Here is a 21,624-nt window from a genome sequence, read left to right on the forward strand (position 1 = left end):
ACCGTAAAAAAATAGGACAAGTCATTATACGGGCCGCATTTGTGGTCCGTGATTTGCGGATGGCCGTGCCGTAATCACGCGCCGTGTGCATGAGGTCTTAGTGTTATTCAGGAAAGTTCATTGTGTGACCTGAAACACTGACCCAGATTTATATCTATAATAGACAGAGAATAAAAAAATCCATATCTATACGTGTGATAAAGCAACTCCAATTTTGAGAGTATATTTAGCTACAAAGGATTGACAAGCAGAGGCTGCACAAACACAATGAAAGTGAGCAATTCCACATACACTATAATTTGTAACTGTACAGAGCGATTCAGAAAAGAGTTTTTATGCATGTGTTGGTGGGGCTGTCATTAAAAAAAGGGGTACATTATTATTGGTGTGGTTTTCATAGGTAGCTATAGTATCATTACAGTCTTATGCCGCGCTACCCTTTCAGTGGTTTCTTTTACTACTTGTACAGTTAAACAAAAAAGGAAAAACAAAAATTAAAACAGAATTAGTTAGTGCTAAGCCAGGCTTACAATAGTGTACACTATGGTGGTCATTTATCAACCTTTCTACTAGGCGGCAATTAATTGAAAAATAACCAAAAATCAAAATTCAGCGCAATTAATCGTTGTGAATTTTGATTTTATCAATTACTTTTTTCCCAAGTTTAAACTGTATCTGCATCTTCAGGGCCCAAATACAGTTGAATCCAATGGTAGAGCAGGGGACCGCATTCACTATGTATTGCCGGACGCAGGGCAGTGACGTCATCACGCCCGTCTTCGCCATTGCCGCACAGACCAGAAGAGCAGAGGGATCTCCTCCACTAGTCATTGGAACAGGGTTAGGGGAGTATGTAGATTATTTTTATCATGCACTACTGGGGCTGCTGTGGGGGCATTATACAGCGTGGGGGTAGAAATGGGGCATTATACTGTGGAGAGCACTATGGGGGCAATATACTGCGTTGGGGCAGTATCAGGGGGTATATTATATGCAGCAGTATACAGCAGGCTCAGGGAATAAATATTTATTCAATAGCGTAACATGCAAATAGGGGGCGTGGCAAGCACAAAAGGGTGTGGTCTAAATAAACTTGCAGAAGGGCCCAAAAGTTGTAATTTGCGGTGCAAATTGCGACTTTTGCCCTTTATACACCGCTCTCACCACTTTTGCCAGAGTCAAATCTTATTAGCAGAGCGCAAAAAAAAGGATTACACTGCAATACGCAAGTATTGAAGTATTGCATGAGCGATCTATGGTAAACTCCCATAGGGGGACAAAAAAAAAAAAAAAAAAAAAAAAAAAAATCAAATTTAAAAAATGGTTAACAAATTTAAAACCAAAATAAACTAAAAAAATGTATTAAGTTAAAAAAAAAAAAAAACCTTCTCCCAGCCTCATACACTCCTCTGTACAACACCCAGTTGGTAAAAAGTAAAAAAACACCCAGTTGTCCATTGAGAAACTCATTAGCATAAATCTAAACTAGCTCATAACTTGCTCAAAAATGAACGTTTTTCAAAATAAAAACCACTGTTATCTACATTACAGCGCCAATCAGATTATGTAGGAGATAGGGCATTTATAATCTGGTGACAGGGCCGCTTTAATCTCTTCCCCTTGCTATCGGGGTTCCTCCGGTATAAGTCCAAGGTCTGCTTCTCTTTTCTCTACACAGCCCCTATTGGACAAACCATCAGCAGACTTTCTCCATTGAATTCAATGGGGATGTAAAATCCGCAACTCAGAAACAAACAAAAAACGTATACTTACAACCCGGGCGTTGTCATAACAATGCTTTCCTCTGTTGTGCTTCCAGGCTGGCCTCCTGGGATGACGTTTCATCCCATGGGACAGCTGCAGTCAATCACAGGCTGCAGCGATCACATGGTCTGAAGCGTCATCCCAGGCGGCCAAACTGCACGTCAATGGAGGGACGCGTTGCCACAACTATAGACGGGGTAATTTTGAAAGTTTTGTTTTTGTTTTTTTCGCAGCGGAAATTCCACCTGAAAAACTGCACCACAATGTGGTGCGGGGTTTATCGGACGGAATGTGCTGCGGGTTCTAGGTTGGATATGCGGAGTAGTTTTAGGCAACGTATCCGACCCCTGGAAATCCGGCCTAAGGCCTTGTGCACACTTCCAACACCGTTTTCACTGCCTTTTTGACGGATCCGTGTGCCCGTTTTAGCGGCCGTGTGCACTCCGTGTTTCCGTTTCCGAGCATGGCACTGTCCAGGGTGCTGAAAGAGCATGGTTGTTCAGCACTAGTCACTGTACAGGGTGCATGGGCAGCACTGATCGGCGGTAACTCTTTCAGCACCCTGTCCAGTACCATGCCCGGCGCTCGGAAAATACAATTTTAATGAAATAAAAAATAAGTTTATACTTACTTTCCTCCTGTCCGGCCTCCAGGGATGACGTTTCATGCCATGTCACCGCTGCAGCCAATCACAGGCTATAGTGGCGGTCACCCACGTCAGGATGACATCAGAAGGCCGGCCTCCAGGGATGACACTTCATCCCACGTGACCGCCTCAGCAGCCAATCACAGGCTGCAGTGGCCTCTGCAGCCAATCACAGGCTGCCGCATCATACAGGAAGGTCGGACTGGAGGAAAAAGAGGTACGTGTCACCAAGACAACGACTGGGTACGTATGAACTGCTTTTTATTTTATTTTTAATCAGTAGCCTCTTTTCTCTATCAGTGATTGATAGAGACAAGTGGTTGCCGATTAGTGTAATATTTCTGTAATGCATTTCTGCCCGCCCGGCCGTTGCTAGGCAACGGCTCCGTCACACATGGACGGCACACGGGTGCCTTCAGTTTTTTTGATGGCCCCATTGACTCGCATGGGCCTCACGGTCACGGAATCTCGGACCAAAGTAGGACATGCTCTACTTTTGATCGGAACGGAGCAACGGGACCGTCAAAAAACTGAAGTGTGCATGGCCCCATTGAAATGGATGGGTCAGGGTGCTAGCCGTCAGAAAAACAGCTAGCACCCTGAAGAAAAAGACTGAAGTGGGCATGAGGCCTCAGAGTGCAGTCCCACAGGGCAGACATTTCTGTGACTGAAAATCAGTTCTATTCATCTGAGGGTATGTGCACACACACTAATTACGTCCGTAATTGACGGACGTATTTCGGCCGCAAGTACCGGACCGAACACAGTGCAGGGAGCCGGGCTCCTAGCATCATACTTATGTATGATGCTAGGAGTCCCTGCCTCTCCGTGGAACTACTGTCCCGTACTGAAAACATGATTACAGTACGGGACAGTTGTCCTGCAGAGAGGCAGGGACTCCTAGCATCGTACATAAGTATGATGCTAGGAGCCCGGCTCCCTGCACTGTGTTCGGTCCGGTACATGCGGCCGAAATACGTCCGTCAATTACGGACGTAATTAGTGTGTGTGCACATACCCTGAAGGTCAAAGTTTCTGCAGAAGGTTCATGGATGTCTGCAAGTTCCATTCAGATGAATAAAACTGATTTTCATTTAACCCGTTAGTGACCGCCCATAGGTGTTTTTACGGCGGTCACAAACGGGCTTTATTCTGACGAAGTAGCCTTTTTACAACGCTGCATCAGAATAAAGCAGAGCCGTCGGGAGGAGTAAAAGTATCCTGCTCTCAGCTATCAGAGTTAGCTGAAGGCTTGGAGCTGACCTGCTCGAGCTGGCGGGATCGAAATGAGCATCGCAGGGTGCAGATGGTTTTTATGGCAGCCGGGGGTCTAACAATAACAACACTGACAAGCAATAATACACTGCAATACAGAAGTATTACAGTGTACTATAAAAGCGATCAAATGATAATAAATAGTGGGACTAAAAAAAAAACCGTTTAATAAAGTTAATAAATAAAGATCCCAAATAAAAAAACAACACTTTTTTTCCTTACAAAGGCCTCATGCACACGACCGTAGCCTTATGCACCGGTCGACGTGCCGCGGAGTGTCACCCGCAAAACGTGGGCCGTGCATACGGCCGCGTCGATTATTTTCTATGAGCCTGGACCACAGAATACGGCCGTAATAAGACATGTCCGTTCTTTCTGCGGTCCAGGCTCCTAGGCCATGCACGTGTGCATGGGCCCATAGAAATCAATGCAATTCTCCCATGGATTTTCGGGGGAATTACGGCTGCAAAAGCACGTTCGTGTGCATGGAGCCTAAATGCTCTACTATGTAACGACCCAAACTATAAACATTTAACCTGCACGGTGAACCCTGTAAAAAAATAAAATACAAAAACAATGCCAGAATTGCTGCTTTCTGTTCATCCTGGCTTCAAAAAAAATTAGTCAAAAATCGATGAAAAAGTCAAATGTACTCCAAAATTGTACCAATAATTACAAGTCGTCCTGCAAAAAAAAAAAAAAGAAGCCCTTATACAGCTACATTAGCAGAAAAATTAAAAACGTTATGGTTCTTAAAACATGGCAAGACAAAAAACAAATAACTTCGAAAAAGTGTTTTTACTGTGTAAAAGTAGTAAAACAAAGAAAAACGATATAATTTTAAATATATATAGCTGCAATCATAATGACCCGCTGAATAAAGTTAGCGTTATTTATGCCACACGGTAAACGGTGTCAATTTAAGACGCAAAAAAGAATGACGAAATTTCTGTTTTATTTCCATTACCCAAAAATGTTAGTCAACTAATTAAATGTACCACAAAATGGTGCTATTAAAAAAATACAACTTGTCCCCCAAAAAAACAAGCTATGTCTACAGAAAAATAAAAAAAGTTATAGCTCTTTGAATTCAACGATAGAAAAACTTAAAAAATTGCTTGGTCATTGAGACCTAAAATAGGCTGGTCACTAAGGCCCTGTTCACACAGAGTTTTTTTTAAAGTTTTTTTGACGCGGAAACCACGTCGGAAACCGTGCCAAAAAACGGCCGAAAATGCCTCCCATTGATTTCAATGGGAGGTGGACATGGTTTTTTACCGTGAGCGGTAGAAGACGCTGGCGGTAAATAGAAGCGTCATGCCCTATCTTCGGGCGTTTACACCTCTGACATCAATGGAGGCAGAGCAAGCGTATTTCACTGCATTTTTGCCCGTGGCACTCAATGGGCGCGAGCGAAAAACGCGACAAACTGCGTGCAGGCAGATCAAAATCTGCCTCAAAATTCCAAATGGAATTTTGAGGCAGAATTTTCCTCCTGCAAAAAAACTCTGTGTGAACTCTGAGTTCACACAGAGTTTTTTTGATGAGTTTTGATTTCACTGGGAGGCGGAGGTGTTTTTTTCCCCTCGAGCGGAAAAACCGGCTCGTAGGAAAAAGAAGGGACATGACCTATCTTCGGGCGTTTACGCCTTCGACCTCCCATTGAAATCAATGGTAGGCAGAGAAAGCGTATTTTGCAGTGAAAATCGGCGTGCAGGCAGAGGAAAATCTGCCTCAAAATTCCAAACGGAATATTGAGGCAGATTTTCCTCCTGCAAAAAACTCTGTGTGAACTCACCCTAAAGGGTTGAAGAAATTTCTGCAGCAATATCTGCCACGTGTGACTGCTCCCTAAGATCTTATTCAGACAACAGGGTTTCCCGGCCGTGTGACGGCTGTTCATAAAACGGCCGTCACGCGGCAGCAGTAGGAACAATAGACCCCTAATGGGGCTATTCACACGACCGACTTTTTGACGACCCAGGAAACCCTGGCATCAAAAAAATGGGACATGCCCTATTTTCGGCCGTTCTCCCGGCTGCCCGGCTCCAATAGAAGTCTATGGGGCCGGGCAATACACGGCCATTACTGGAATGTGTCCCGAGTGCCGGCCGTGTCTTCCGTCGCTCGCTCTCTCCTTCTCCTCCTCACAGTGCGAAGTGCATGTGAGGAGTAGGAGAGTATTTGTTTGCTCCCTGTAGGAGCGGAATCCCCAATCCCCGGCCACAGCTTCGGCAACGCTGTGGCCGGGGATTGGGGATTCCGCTTCAGAAGTGCTTGACGTCTCTGTGTCCATATATGGACACATTGAAGTCAGGGGCTTCTCCTGGAGCGGAAACGCCGGCCACAGGGTCGGGGATTCCGCTTCAGAAGTGCCTGACATCACTGGACACAGTGAAGTCAGGGACTTCTGAAGCGGAATCCCCGACCCTGTGGCCGGCGTCTCCGCTCCAGAAGTCCTTGACTTCACCGTGTCCATATAAGGACAGTGAAGTCAGCGACTTCTCCTGGAACGGTGGCGCTATCTGCAGACAGGGATGGGGGGTGCCAACTATGGGGAGGTGCTGTGTGCCACTACCTACAGGTGGGCTGTGTGCCACTACCTACAGGGGGGCTGTGTGCCACTACCTACAGGGGGGCTGTGTGCCACTACCTACAGGGGGGCTGTGTGCCACTACCTACAGGGGGGCTGTGTGCCACTACCTACAGGGGGGCTGTAGCAGTATCTACAGAGGGCAGTGTGTGGCAAAAAAAATTACAAATTAAATTCATCCGATTTTAAAACGGACAGGTCAAAATCGGTCGTTAAAAACGGCAACACGGCCCGGAACGGTATCGAAACGGATGAACGACGGCTGGGAAAAACGGTCCAAAACGGCGGTTTTTATCGGCCGACACTCGGACCCTGTCGTGTGAATAAGGCCTAACTCTTGTCTCTGTTCGTGTCCTCCTACCCCCACTCTTGACTGTCAGGGCTAGAGGCAGGCAGTGTGCTCTCAGCTGCATTTTACCCCGCCGACGCAAATCTCACACATGAGCTGGTCCTGGCGCTGCTGATGCTCCTAGGGCAAATAGAAAGTAACCTGACTGCACACTGACTGTCTTATGCAAAACTACCGGCACAGGCTATTGCCGGTAAAAATAATTTTGCTTTTCCCATATTATGGAGCCACAGGAAATCAGTGTGCCTCGGTACATGCGGCACTGGCATATAGCCTTAGACCCCATGCACACGACCGTATTTTTTCCCTCCCATAAATACTGGCCGTAAAGATGGGCCCTTTGTCACACGTTTTTAACCCGTATTTACGGACCCGTGCCTGTAAATACGGGTCCGTTGTCATCCGTATTCCACCCACATTTACGGACCCGTAAAAAAGGGGGGCTGGAAATGATGTCACAATCATGTCCAAACCCCTTAAAAGGGGTCACATGATCGCTCAGACGCCATTTTCTCTGCTTCTCTTTATTGAAATATTGAAATCCCCTGATGTCGCCTAGCAACGCTCCCATAATTACAGGTGCACACACGTAGCCACCCATAATTACGGGAGGCCCATAGACTTCTATTGGCCTGTCCGTGCCGTAATTACGGCCTGAAATAGAACATGTTCTATATTTTTCAACGGCCCGGGCACCTTCCCGTGTGCAAACAAGAAGGTACCCGTGGCCAATAGAAGTCTATGGGCCCGTAATTAGGGGCCGTAATTACCGTCGTGTGCATAGGGCCTTACTCTGAGATGTATGCATTCAAAATCTGGTGGTCACAGTGCACGTGGCAATAGAAATTTGGCACAGCTCGATAAGAAAGTTTGAGACACGAGATGCAGCTCCACGGCTGACGTACATATACACATGTTGTGCCAAAATAAAATGGCGCACATCTTTTTAAAGATGCTCTATTTTGCTTAGTAAAAATTCCCCACTATCTACAACCTGTGAATTGAGACCCCCACATTCTCCCTCCTGGATTTGGTATCACTGCCTGTATGAACGATTAAAAATGTAATTTTATTGAGCCAAGTCCCTACGCGTTTCTGCACCCCCCGTTTACAGTGCATCATCAGGGGTCGCATTCGTTATTGTAATAGAACACCTACTGGCCGATGCGACCAGCTTACTAGTGTCGTGCACGAGCCGGTGAATGTATGAGCACGCAGTAAATGCTCACCGGCCATTAGGTGTTCTATTACAATAACGAATGTGACCCCTGATGATGCACTCTGTAAACAGGGGGTGCAGAAACGCGTAGGGACGCAACTCCTGGCATAAATTGACCAGGGCATTATATCATAATAAGCAGGAACGGGGAGTGATACATTGGTACTGTAGGTGCACATATGTGTGTGATACCTGTTTTGTACCCCCCTCTCTGGTCATTTTGCTTACGCCTGTCCAGTATATTGGCTACCTAGCCTTTATTTTAGTGTTTTGACTTACCTCAATAAAATTGAATTTTTAATCACTCATACAGGCAGTCATACGATTTGAATTTAAAGTGAACGGAAACCTATATACATATACACACACATACATATATATCGTTGCAATAGTCAGTTGCATAGTGTAATATTCCCTCCAGGATTTGATTTTAGGGTCCCACCAGGCAAGCAGTACATTATGGCCCGAACATTTTGAACAACAAGATCCAGTGGTACCAACTTTTTTTTTTTTAAATGACCTTGGTGTACTGTGACATGGACTCACGCACGGTGTTTGTGCTGGGGGAGGTGGAAAGAACTGCATTTACAGCCTGACACTATGAAAGCTTTTGGCAGGCCTTCAGTCATGTGTTTCGGTGGTGGAGGGGCTGTCAGGGGGATCCGTCTAGCCCTGCCCACTGTCTATTGCTTAAGCTTTCCAATGACGTCATTGGGCTTCCCCTCCCCTCTGTGACTCCTAGCCTCCCCTCCCCTAACCTGACGCTCTGCACCGAGGGCCCACTGAGGGAGGGTTACACAGTTAGTGGAGCTATATTTTTAGTAATCTAATTTATAGAAAATTAAACCCCAAACCTCGAAACTGCAAAACAACAAAAACATGTCAAATGAGATTTGCTTTACAGCAACATATCACATGAACTTGTTTCTCTAGACAGCAATATGGTTTCAGTCACAAAACTGGCATGAAGGTTGAAGCTTTATAGCAACATTATTGGCATAGGCAGAACCGAGCATATGCTAAAAAGCTTAGGGTATGTTCACACTGGTTTTGACACATTTTTCGTGTCGGAATCAACATTTAAAAAGCCTCAAATCTGCTTCCAATAAGAATGAAAAGGCCATTTTTTCTTCTTCTCCAGGACAGATTATTTATTTCTTTTTTTTCCTGCTTGCGTAAAAATAAAAAAAAATCATATTATAGTAAATATATATATAAAAGCCTCCTGTCCTATCTTGGTGAAGATTCCGCTCTTAGACCTCCAATGAAATCAACTGGAGGCAGGAAAAAAAAAACAGCGCCAATAGCCCACTTCAGACATAAAACCGCCGTTTTTCAATGCGTTTTATGGTAAATAAGTGAATTTCTAAAAATATTAACAAAAACGCTCTTTCCACAATTCGTCACGATTATGCAGTGTTTTTCTCCCATTTGCTTAACTTAACCCCAGTTTCGCCTGGTGAGGTGGCCGCAGATGAAGAGCGGGCAGCGCGTGCACACATATCCCGCCATTATAAGCTATAGGAGTTATGGATACAGCCAAGCGTGGGATGTGCCATCAATTTGGGACTAACCCTTTTATACGATAGCTGTCCTGTTATACATGCTGGCTGGCCGATCTGCATGTTATAGAGCAGGAGGAGCTGAATAGATGGATATATATTTTGTGGGAAAAGATTCAGTATAACCTGTATTACAGAAGTACCTGCTCTCTCTAGGCTTAAGAGTCCAGTAGGCGGTCCTACTCCGTGTTTAACAACTCTTTCTTTATGCACACAAATGCATGTAAGACGGTCAATCAATGGTTGAGCCCGCCTACCTGACTCTTAAGCCTCAGAGTGAGCAAGGATTTTTAGCCAAACACACACAAGTTATCCCAAATCTTTTCCCACAAAGTAACAGATCAATCTGCTCGGCATCTTGTGCTCTAGAACATGCTGCCCGCAGATCGGACATTATGAACCAGGTGTTCTTTAAAGTGTCCGACCAATTCCATGCTCCCACCCGGACAAGGTGCTGAGGCAACTGTACAATTCCAAGAGATTCTCGTGCATTGATCCTACTAAAACGATGATATTTTTACAGTATTGGATTGGTGCCCTTGGGAGCTATGGCACTCACTACCACATGCTGTATTCTAAGCAGCCCGTCCCTCTCCGCTGATGGCAGAAAGGCATCTCACGGCTAGAATACGGACACTTTCATATATACACATTTACTGTGCCGGGGCTATGCTATTGTGCATAGGGACATGGTCACGGGACAAAGCATCTTATGGATCTAGCGCTGTATAATTAGATGTCACTATGTGCCTACATGGACGTGCCACACAATGCCGCATCTCGTGACATGATGCTAGAGCGAAAGCAAGCGGGGGCAGAATAGACACTGGGCTACATAGAAAGGTACTTTATCTTATTTTCCATTTTAGCAAGGATGTGTGTAAAATAATTTTATATATATGTATATTATTTAAAAAAAATATATTTTCCTCATGTTCCCGGGAAAACTACTTTGCCCAGCATTTCAGACATACAACAGCATTACTGTAGATCACTTTTAGCAACTCACGGTGTAGAAATCTCACATGAACGAATGACAGACGACGGGTTTTCCTTTTTCCTGTCACTGCAGAAAGTCCCTGAGATGACGTATGTCGGAAATCCCTCAGTAGGCTTAGCCTGTAGTGTGCCCTCCCTAACAGCCGCGCTACACATCCTCATTAGGGCAGCCGGAGATCCCGGAGGTTCCTCTCCGACCATGTAACGTGCCCTCCTGTGCCATGTTGTGTCCTCACACCGCTCAGCATCCGTTTAACCTTCACATGTAGTAACCCTCTAAACTGTTAACGACTTGCCCTGCTGCGTCACTCCTCCGGCAGTGAAAGTGTCATACAAGCAAGCACTCCGCTATCGCTAGACATAGAGCTAGAATTACGACATACTCACCAGAACTTGCACGGGGTTTCCCTCACATAGGGGGGAAACTGGAAGGAGCTCCCGGCCCCCTCCCCTTTTTCTAGAAACGTGAATATTATATGTCCGGGGTGAGGGACAGGAAATGAAAGCGGGATAAAGCTTATAGACGCGACGTTCTCTCAGCGCTCATGGACTATACTTTCCATTAGTTTTCTATGCTTTGTCATTTTGTGAGCGGAGGGATCCCTGCTTTCCTCTGCTGAGAAGGGGTGGAGCTAGGGGCAGGACCTCAGACCTACAATGTGCATGGCCGGCTAAGGAATCCCCTCAGTGCTTCACGTCCTCACTGCCCATAAGTCCACACTGACATCTTGTTTAGCGGACACTGGTGATTTTTATTGTGATCTGTCCAAAAATGGAGTAGTGACAACCGCCAGTCCAGCGGTACTGGCAAAAGTGTTATTCCAAAATAGGTGCCGTCCCACAACGAATATATGTTTTTCCTTATGACGCTTTTTGGGAGCAGCAAAAGTACCTGCATAAAGCTGGCCCTACACTTTAGATAAAAGGCGGCAGAAATCGGCGAATTCTCCAGGACTGGCTGATGTTCTACGAGTCAACAACCGTGGCAGACCAGCTGTTGTAAAACTACGTCTCCCAGCATGCCCTGACAGCCTGCGCCGGTCAGGGCATGCTGGGAGTTGTAGTTTCACATGTCGAAGGGTGCTGACCCCTCTAGTGTATATATAGAGGGCTCCCAAATAAGCCTCTGCAGCGGCTTAGTTTATGGGAACAAATGATTGGGCATGTTGTGATCGTTTGTTCCTATGAGAGAAGTTGCTGCCATAGGGGTCTAGCTGGCATTTATCTAATGTGTATGACCAGCGGCCAGCCTGAGGGGATTGTCTCACAGATCATGGCGGGTCCGCATTCTGTAACTTAGGTAAAGCTGTGATGGTCGGGGGAAGCTGCAGCCGGCTATACATGTCCCCTGCAGCAGGCAAGATGGGGGCCCCGCTGCTAGTGCGAATTCTGCTGCTGGACTTGACACTTCAGCTGTCGCCTGGATTTTGCTTCTATGTTCTATACCCTTGGCTGGAGGAAACGCCAATGAGGCCGCTGTGTGTCTGGGGCAAATCTGCCGGAGCACCTCCGGGGCCTGTGACATTGGCAGCTTCAGTGCCCTTTTTTCCCTTTCACCACATGAAATTCTACTGTCTCTCCGTCTCCAACACTGCGGCAGTTATTTTGCTTTATTATAGACCAGTAGATAAACACATCACCTTTATTGTTACTCCAGCCATTCAAACCTTAGCCCTTTCTGACATGAAACCTTCCTCTTCGCTTGGCTAAGGGCCTGTTCACATCATCGTTGGCTTTCCGTTCCGGGGTTCCGTCGGAGGTTTCCATCAGCAACGGAAAGTCAAACTGAAACCACAGCTTCCGTTTCAGTCACCATTGTTATCAATGGTGACGGAAACATCGCTAATGGTTTCCGTTCGTCACCATTCCGGCAGGTTTCCGTTTTAACGGAATCAATAGCGGAGTCGACTGCGCTATTGATTCTAACAGAAAAACGGAAATCTGCCGGAATGATGCGTCTGCGTTGTCCCTCCTGGGTAGATAGCATACATTGGTCCATCCTCACAGACTCCTTAGGAGGATCGGCATCTGAGGACGGCAGGGGATGCTGCAAGGTAGAGGCCGGACTAGGAAGAGCTCCCTCCCGACGAACCTCTTGGAGGCGTTCTCAGAGCCTTCTATCAATCCGGGCAGCCAGAAGGATGAGGTCATCCAGGGTAGATGGCAGGTCTCGAGCGGCAAGTTCGTCGTTAATTTTAGGAGACAGTCCATGCCAGAATGTAGCCACCAAGGCCTCATTGTTCCAAAACAGTTCTCCCGCCAGGGTGCGGAAGTGGATGGCGTACTCGCCCACAGAGATGTCTCCTTGGCGTAGGTTCAGCAAGGGAGCCACTGCAGAGGAGACTCGTCCAGGCTCCACAAACACCATGTGAAATGTCCAGAGGAACCCTTGGAAGTCACGGGTCTCTGGACCTTGCCTCTCCCAGATAGGGTTCGTCCATGCAAGGGCCCTGCCAGTAAGAAGAGGGATGATGAAAGCGACCCTTGCACCATCAGACGAAAATGCCCTAGGATACAGGCTGATGTGGATCTGGCACTGGTTCAAAAATCCACGACAGGTACCTGCGTCTCCATCATAGCGGTCATGAAGTGGCAAAGAAAAACGAGGATCAACACTGCCAGGAGGTGTAGTAGGAGGAACGGCATCTTGTGCCTCCTGCCGACGTGCGAGAATATTCAAGGCCTGGAGGAGTTGGTCCTGTCGATACCGGAGGTCCATCATATCCGCCTGCATCTCTTGTGACGTCGTCATGGTCTTGGATCGACCAGCGGGGTCCATGGCCTGAGCGTACTGTCACGTAGGGTTTGTGGACCCACTGGGCGGTACCGCCTTGGCGGTATGGCAGCTGGCCAACAGGGCGCAGGTCAAAGTCTATAGTTCGTATAGGGTACCTGTGGCAGCTCGGACAGTATTACTGGCGTCAATGCTCTCCTTAATAATCTCTGCCAGAGTGATAGCTCCATCCGCTCGTCATCCACCTCTGCTCACACGACTCTGCATATGTGGAAGCACCTACCCATTACCTTCAACACTTCCCAGCACTCACAGACTCAGGCCCAACGTCAGTGCCTGTCACTTTCACAGCAGCAGGCCACACAGCTCCACAGCTGCCCTTGCAGCTGCTCTCTACAGCAACTCACTCTCTCCAGCAGTTGTGCAGCCACCATTCCAGAGAGTGAGCTGCTGTACAAAGATCCTGTACATCTCTATGCCAATACAAACTAGCTACCACTGAGCCAACCATCAAACCGCTTCACCTGCAAATAAACAGTAACGTTACAGTTTAATGACAATAAATATCGCAACATTTGTACACATGCCAGAAATGTTACTCCTCCTGTAAAACAATGCCTAGGGAAAGAAAGCAGAACAAACAGCACATCCTAAAGACACAGTCTATAAATAAGTAAACCATATACTGGCATATATACAAATATGCAAACTATATCAGCAAGTCACCTTTAACCCCTTAATGACCGGCCTATTTTGGACCTTAATGACCAAGCTATTTTTTAGGTTTTTCAATCGTCGCATTCCAAGAGCTATAACCTTATTATTTTTGCGTCGACATAGCTGTATAAGATCTTGTTTTTTGCGGGACAAGTTGCACTTTTTAATAGCACCATTTTTAGGTACATATTATTTATTGATTAACTTTTCTTAACTTTTTTTTGGGGGGGAATAGAAAAAAATCAGAAATTTCGCCACTCATTTTTTGCGTCCTAAATCTACGCCGTTTACCGTGTGGTATAAATAACACAATAACTTTATTCAGCGGGTTGTTACGATTGCAACGATACCAAATTTGTATAGTTTTTGTATGTTTTACTACTTTTACACAGTAAAAACGCTTTTTTTTCAAAATTATTTGTTTTTGTGTCTCCATATTTGAAGAGCCGTAACGTTTTTATTTTTTCGCCGATGCGGTCATATGAGGGCTTTTTTTTTGCGGGACGACTTGTAGTTTTTATTGGTACCATTTTGGAGTAGATGCGACTTTTTGATCACTTTTTATTACATTTTTTTAAAGTCAGTATTCACAGAAAACAGCAATTTTTCCATAGTTTTTTATTATTTTTTTTACGGCGTTCACCGTGCGGGTTAAATAATGTAATAGATTTATAGTTCGGGTCGTTACGGACGCGGCGATACCAAATATGTGTAACTTTTTAACTTTATTTTGTTTTTTAAATAGTAAAGCATTTTGTAAGGGGAAAAGCTGGGTTTTTCATTTTTTTTCACATTTTTTTTTAAATTAACTTTATTAAACTTTTTTTTCACTTTTTTACTAGTCCCATTAGGGGACTATAATATGCGATTCTGCGATCGCATTTATAATACACTGCAATACTTTTGTATTGCAGTGTATTACTGCCTGTCCGTTTAACACGGACAGGCATCTGCTAGGTCATGCCTGCGGCATGATCTAGCAGGCATTCACTCCAGGCAGCCTGGGGGCCTTTATTAGACCCCCGGCTGCCATTAGAGACACAGGCACTCGGCGATCGTATCGCCGGGTGTCGGTGGGGGAGAGAGGGAGCTCCCTCCCTCTCTCCAAAACCACTCAGATGCGGTGCTCGCTATTGAGCACCGCATCTCAGGGGTTAAACGGGTGAGATCGATACTAATATCGATCTCACACGGCAGAGCAGGGACGCTCCCAGCCCTCAGCTGCCTCTAGCAGCTGAGAGCAGGGAGATCTGACAGTTCCCTGCTCTGTAAACTTATTCCGATGCCGCGACGTAAAAAGTCTATGGCATCGGAATAAGGCCCGTTAGTGACCGACGTAGAAACACGATGGGCCGGTCACTAACGGGTTAAGAGTGGGGAATTCTCCACCACATTCTTACACTATTTTGTATCATATTGCACTTCATACTAAAAAATATATAAATAAATCTTGTATATGTGTTCCAGGAGATCAGCCATCAATCCACCATCCCTTTCTCCTCACAATCCTTTGGCTGGTTGTAAGACAACTGGCTGCAGCAGGAGCCTTCCTTTCTGCTCTGTCTGCAGTAGGACACACAGATAGTTAAGCCCTGCCTCCTTACTAATCCCCACCTCTCAACAGTTCACCAGCTGGAAAGAAAATGGAACGGATCTAGGGGAAGAAGCCAAAATGCTGGCGAAACTTGGTCAGGTGCTCAGTAATTTTAATATTCTAATGTGCAACAATATGGCCTCTAGCTACATAGTACAATAATAGTATTTACGCAGCTAATCTCACTGCCACAATCGGACAGGCTGTCCTGCACGTGTCCCAGCGAGGTCTCGCAACCTCGCCTGAATCTATCCAAGCGTAATCAAGCATAATTCAGCGCTCACCTGCCTTTGCCGTCTGGGGGACCCTGAGACCACTCTCCGGTGCTCACACCGGACGGTCTCTCCTGCATCGCCGCCCCACCTGGCCTGCTGGGGCGCCACTGCAGCCGACTACCTGTCCTTATTTTTACCGGCCGGGTACAATCCAGCGAGAATCTCTTGCCCCTGCCGCTTTCCAGTTTCGGACGGCACCCAGTGCACTGCCGCACTGCTGACCTAGGCAGAGCACCACTGCGGGGGTCTGCACTGTCCGGACTCTGGCCAACCACTCCGTACAATTTGCTTGCACCGCTGCCTCAGCTCTGTTTCGCTGGGGCGCCGCTGCAAGTCACATTCTGTCCGAAGTGGTTGGGCATCAGCTCCAGACGGCATCCCCCACATTGCCGCTCTGCCCTCACTAAGGAGCACCGCTGTGGGAGATCCCACTGTCTGGACCTCATTCAGACAGTGCTGCATGCCAACCGCACGCAGCACAGCACTTACGTGCTATTCATATTGTGGTAACAGTGACAAACACATGTCACACTGCTTATTTGGCCTACAGGGCATGTGAGTTTGGGGGTCACTCACACATACCCAATTGCACCAATTGAAACTTTTATCACATATTGTCTATTTTTAACCAAAATAATAAAAGTTATATATTATAAGACCACATACTTTCCTTTCTCCCTTTTCCCAAATTGTACATATTTACCTAGGTGGTGCACACCAATGTGGTCTATCCTTCACATATTTCATGTGTGATTGCTGGCCTCTCAATTATTATCTTGAATACGAGGGGTCGAAGTAGGCTGGGTTCACACGTGGCGGAATTTCACTTAAATTCCGCTGCGGACACTCCGCAGCGTTAATCCGCAGCGGAGCCGTTTCTGCATTGACTTCCACTTCTATTTAGAAGCGTTCGTTTAGACGATGCGTAACATTCCGCTGCGGAGCATAGGCTGCGGAGCGGAATTTGGTGTCCGCAGCATGCTCTGTCTGTTGCGGAGCAGTGGCGGACTCATGGCGGAATTTCTCCATTGACTTCAATGGAGATTCTAAGTTCCGCAATGAAGTCCGCAGCTGTCATGCACATGTTATGTGTGCTGCGGATGCGTCTTGCTTTTTTGCCATGACATTTCTTCATTCTGGCTGGACCTATGTATTTCTAGGTCTACAGCCAGACTGAGGAAGTCAATGGGGCTCCCGTAATGACGGGAGCGTTGCTAGGAGACGTCTATAAATAGTCACTGTCCAGGGTGCTGAAAGAGTTAAGCGATCGGCAGTAACTGTTTCTGCACCCTGGACAGTGACTACCGATCACAATATACAGCAACCTGTAAAAAAATATAAGTTCATACTTACCGAGAACTCCCTGCTTCTGTCTCCAGTCCGGCCTCCCAGGATGACGTTTCAGTCTAAGTGACGGCTGCAGCCAATCACAGGCCAAGCACAGGCTGCAGCGGTCACATGGACTGGCGCGTCATCCAGGGAGGTCGGGCTGGATGCCGAAAGAGGGACGCGTCACCAAGACAACGGCCGGTAAGTATGAAATTCGTTTACTTTCACTAGGGAAAGTGCTGTCCCTTCTCTCTATCCTGCACTGATAGGGAGAAGGGAAGCACTTTTCCCGCAGTCCGCAGCAGCTAGTCCGCATCAATTTACTGCACATTTTGTGCAGATCCGCAGCAGAATCTGCAACGCAGATTCTGTGCGGCATTGATGCGGACAGTTGCGGAGGAAATCCGCCACGTGTGGTCATGCCCGTAATGTAGGGGTCTGGTCTGGGATACACTGCGTAATTTAGGGGTCTGAATTAATTTCAAGGTATGGTCTTAGGTTTGAATTAATTTTGGGGTTTTATCTGGGGTCTGAATTTGTTTGTGTTGCTATAGAAGATGGGGATGGCTGCAAAAGGAAGGGGCCAATGATGTCTCAGCAGCAAACTCTGCAGTCGTCAGGAGAAGTCGTCATAGAGATGTTCACAATCAGAGAACGGGTAACACTGGGAGACCATTTTCAAGGCAAACTTTCGGTATACAAAAACGCTCAGGCAAAGAACAAGTGGGCAGAGTCCTTTTTATAGTCCAGCAGCATCCTGGGCTAATTACTGATAATAGACTGCTGGACGCGTACTGGCCTTTTAAGGCCGTGCACGCGCGTCCTGCGGGAACCAGTCACAGAACCCGGAAGTGAGTGCCGGCGTCTCAATCCACCAAATAAAACGTCCTTCCTCCCACTTTCTTGGTGGCCAGGATCTCCCTCACTTCGAAAGTCCCTGACGAGCCGCCAGGAGCCACTGCGGAACTAGGAGTCCTGGAGTAGCGGTTCAGGAGCACGGTCTTCAGCAAGGAGACATGGAAGGAGTTAGGGATCTTGAGGGTAGGAGGCAGCCTAAGCTTGTAAGACACAGGATAGATTTATAGCAGAATCTCGAAGGGTCCGAGGAACCTGGGAGCAAACTTGCAAGATGGCACCCTCAGCCGCATATTCCTGGAAGACAGCCAGCCCTTCGTACCTGGAAGAAACTGGGGAGGATCACGTCTTCTAGTGTTTACCTTTCTCTTCATGCGGTCCACCGCCAGCAGAATAGAAGATCGTGTCTGTTGCCATATCTGCAGGAAGTCCCTGAAGGTAGAGTCAGCTGCAGGCACCAGGGACATAGTAGAGACAGGAAGAGGTATACGAGGATGTTGGCCGTAGACGATGAAGAACGGACTGGAGGTGGTGGACTCACTAGTATGGTTATTATAGGAGAACTCAGCCCACGGAAGCAGCTGCACCCAGTCATCATGGCGTCTGGAGACAAAGTGCCGCAGATAGTTCTCCATAATCTGGTTAACCCTTTCAACTTGTCCATTGGACTGAGGATGATAAGCCAAGGAGAAGTCCAACTTTACACAGAGGAGGCCGTAGAGTGCTCTCCAGAACTTCGAGGTGAACTGGACCCCTCGATCCGAGACAATATGAAGGGGCAAGCCATGCAGACGGAAGATGTGTTAAACGAAGAGGTCGGCCAATCGAGCAGCAGAAGGCAGGCCAGTCGGGGGAATAAAATGAGCCATTTTATAAAATCGATCCACCACCACCCAGATCACACTGCATCCCGCAGAGAGAGGCAGATCTGTGACAAAGTCCATAGAAACATGCTGCCAGGGGACATCGGGCACAGGCAGTGTTTGGAGCAGGCCGGCTGGTCTGGAGTGGGCAACTTTGTTTGCTGCGCACACCGTACAGAAGGAGACAAAGTCCATGACGTCATTGGGCAGCGTGGACCACCAGAACTGACGGGCAATTATGTCTCGGGTACTACGGGCACTCGCGTTACCTGCCAGCTTGGAACTGTGACCACAGCGAGGGATTCTTCCTCTGTCTGCCAGACGTACAAATGTCCTTACTGGAGGAATGTCTCTAACTTGCAGAGGGTTAACAGAATAGATGCAGGAAGGGTCGATAATATTCTGTGGGGACTCCACAGTGTCCTCTGTTTCAAATGACCTAGACGAGGCATCGGCCCTCACATTCTTTTCGGCAGGTCGGTAGTGGAGTTCGAACCGGAACCGAGCAAAGAACAATGACCTCCTGGCTTGACGAGCGTTGAGCCGTCTGTAGATAGGTCAGGTTCTTGTCGTCCGTGAAGACCAGGATAGGATGAGCTGTGCCTTCCAGTAAGTGTCTCCACTCCTGCAGGGCCAGCTTGATGGCCAGTAACTCCCGATCTCCAATTGAGTAGTTGCGCTCTGCGGGAGAAAACAGCTTGGAGTAGTAGCCACATACCACCGTCTTACCGTTCTAAACTCTCTGGAACAAAAGTGCACCGGCACCAATAGAGGAAGCGTCCACCTCTAATGAAAACTGTAGGGATACATCAGGGTGATGAAGAATAGAGGCTGACGTAACGGCCTTTTTTAAGCTTTTAAATGCGACTTCTGCTTCTGGAGTCCACACCTTGGCATTCATACCCTTTTTAGTGAGGGTGGAGTTGGGAGCTGTCAATGAAGAGAAGTTGGGAATGAACAGCGAAGCGTTGTATGGCCCTTAAGCCTTTAGGGTGTGGCCATTCCAGGACAGCCTTTACCTTCTCAGGGTCCATCTTGTGACCCTGATTAGGGATGATGTAGCCCAGGAAGGGTAGAGACTTCTTTTCGAACACGCACTTCTCCAGCTTGGCATAAAGATGCTTCTCCCTTAATCGAAGCAACACCTGGCGGACATGACCCTGATGAGTCACAAGATCTGGGGAAAAGATCAAAATGTCATCAAGATACACCACAACACAGACATAGAGGAGATCACGAAAAATGTCATTGACAAATTATTGAAACACCGCGGGGGCGTTACACAGGCTGAAGGGCATGACCAGATATTTGTAGTGTCCATCATGAGTATTAAATTCAGTCTTCCACTCATCACCCTGATGAATCCGGATTAGATTGTAAGCCCCCCGCAGGTCAAACAGTTCTGAAATCAAAGGCAATGGGTACCTGTTCTTTACCGTGATCTGGTTGAGGCCTCGGTAGTCAATGCAGGGTCGGAGGGATCCATCTTTCTTCTCGGGGATGAGGATTTTCGTATGAAGCCCCTCTCCAGATTCTCCTTAATGTAGGCTGACATAGACTGGGTCTCAGACAAGGAGAGAGTGTATACTCTACCTCGAGGAGGGGACGAATCAGGAACCAAGTCGATAGGTCAATCATACGCTTCGATGTGGAGGCAATGTTTCTGCTTCCTTCTTGTTGAAGACATCCGAAAACAGAGAATAACAAGGAGGCAACCCTGCCAGTGACTGATGCGGAGGAGACTAAGGGAAAGATGGACATACACCAGACAGCGGTCGAGACACTTGGGACCCCACTGGAGAACCTCTCCAGAGTTCTAGTCCAGGACTGGGGCGTGTAGACGGGGCCAAGGCAAACCCTGCAGGACGGGGCTGACGGCCTTGGGCAGGACAAACAGGGAGATGAGTTCAGAGTAAAGAACTCCCACTTGGAGTCTTAACGGCTTGGTCACAGACAAAACTGAGTCAGGCAACGATCAACGACCTTTCCAACAGAACAGTAGGCAACTGAAGAAGATCCACAAGGTCTTGGCAGATTCAATTGGCTGCAGAGCCAGAGTCCACGTAGGCACAGACCGGATGGGGCCTCTCACCAGCGACGATGGTCACATGAATGACCAGTTTGGAGGAGAGTTCTCTATTAAATGCAATATCGCCCAGGGTTGTCTCTCCAACCAATTCTAGGCGTTGAGTTTTTTTGGCTTCTGAGGAACCAGACGCACGACATGACCAGCGAGGTCGCAATATAAACAGAGTCCAGAGATGCGCTTGCATTGTTTCTATTGAACGGACAGTTTAAGCCGATCCACCTGCATCGGAAACCTCTGGCGGAGCAGAAGAAGAAGGCAAGAGGGGTTGCTGGAAGTTGGGCGCCAGTCTAGGAAGCCGTCTCTCCTGTCGAACCTCTTGAGATCTCTCTCTGAGCCTTATGTCCACTCGAGTAGCAAGTACAATCACGTCGTCCAAGGCAGCTGGTAGGTCTCGAGCAGCAAGTTCATCCTTGATCTCGGGCGATAGGCCATGCCAGAAAGATGCTACCAAGGCCTCATTGTTCCAGGACAATTCTCCTGCCAGGGTCCGGAACTGGATGGTGTATTCGCCCACGGAGGCATCCTCCTGGCCAGGGGCGTAACTAGGAAAGACTGGGCCCCATAGCAAACTTTTGACTGGGGCCCCCCCCTCCCCTGGTTGTCACACAACCCCCCCCCTTGAAGATAGTGCCTTTTTTACAGCCTCCCCCCTGTAGATATCTACAAAGGGGGCTGTATGGCGTTATCTACAGAGGGGGCTGTATGGCGTTATCTACAGGGTGGTCTGTATGGCGTTATCTACAGGGGGGTCTGTATGGCGT

General features: G+C 47.4%; 1 protein-coding gene across 1 annotated transcript in view; it reads right to left on the minus strand.

The window, feature by feature from the left end:
• The window catches only part of HIVEP1 (HIVEP zinc finger 1), a 245,536-nt gene extending 234,467 nt beyond the window's left edge, over window positions 1-11,069 (minus strand). Inside the window, exon 1 of the mRNA XM_075826632.1 lies at window positions 10,795-11,069. The gene's annotated coding sequence lies outside the window, so the exon portion shown is untranslated. The remainder of the gene's footprint in view (window positions 1-10,794) is intronic.
• Window positions 11,070-21,624: the final 10,555 nt, after the last annotated feature.

This window comes from Rhinoderma darwinii, chromosome 5, assembly GCF_050947455.1.
Source record: "Rhinoderma darwinii isolate aRhiDar2 chromosome 5, aRhiDar2.hap1, whole genome shotgun sequence".
NCBI lineage: Eukaryota > Metazoa > Chordata > Amphibia > Anura > Rhinodermatidae > Rhinoderma > Rhinoderma darwinii.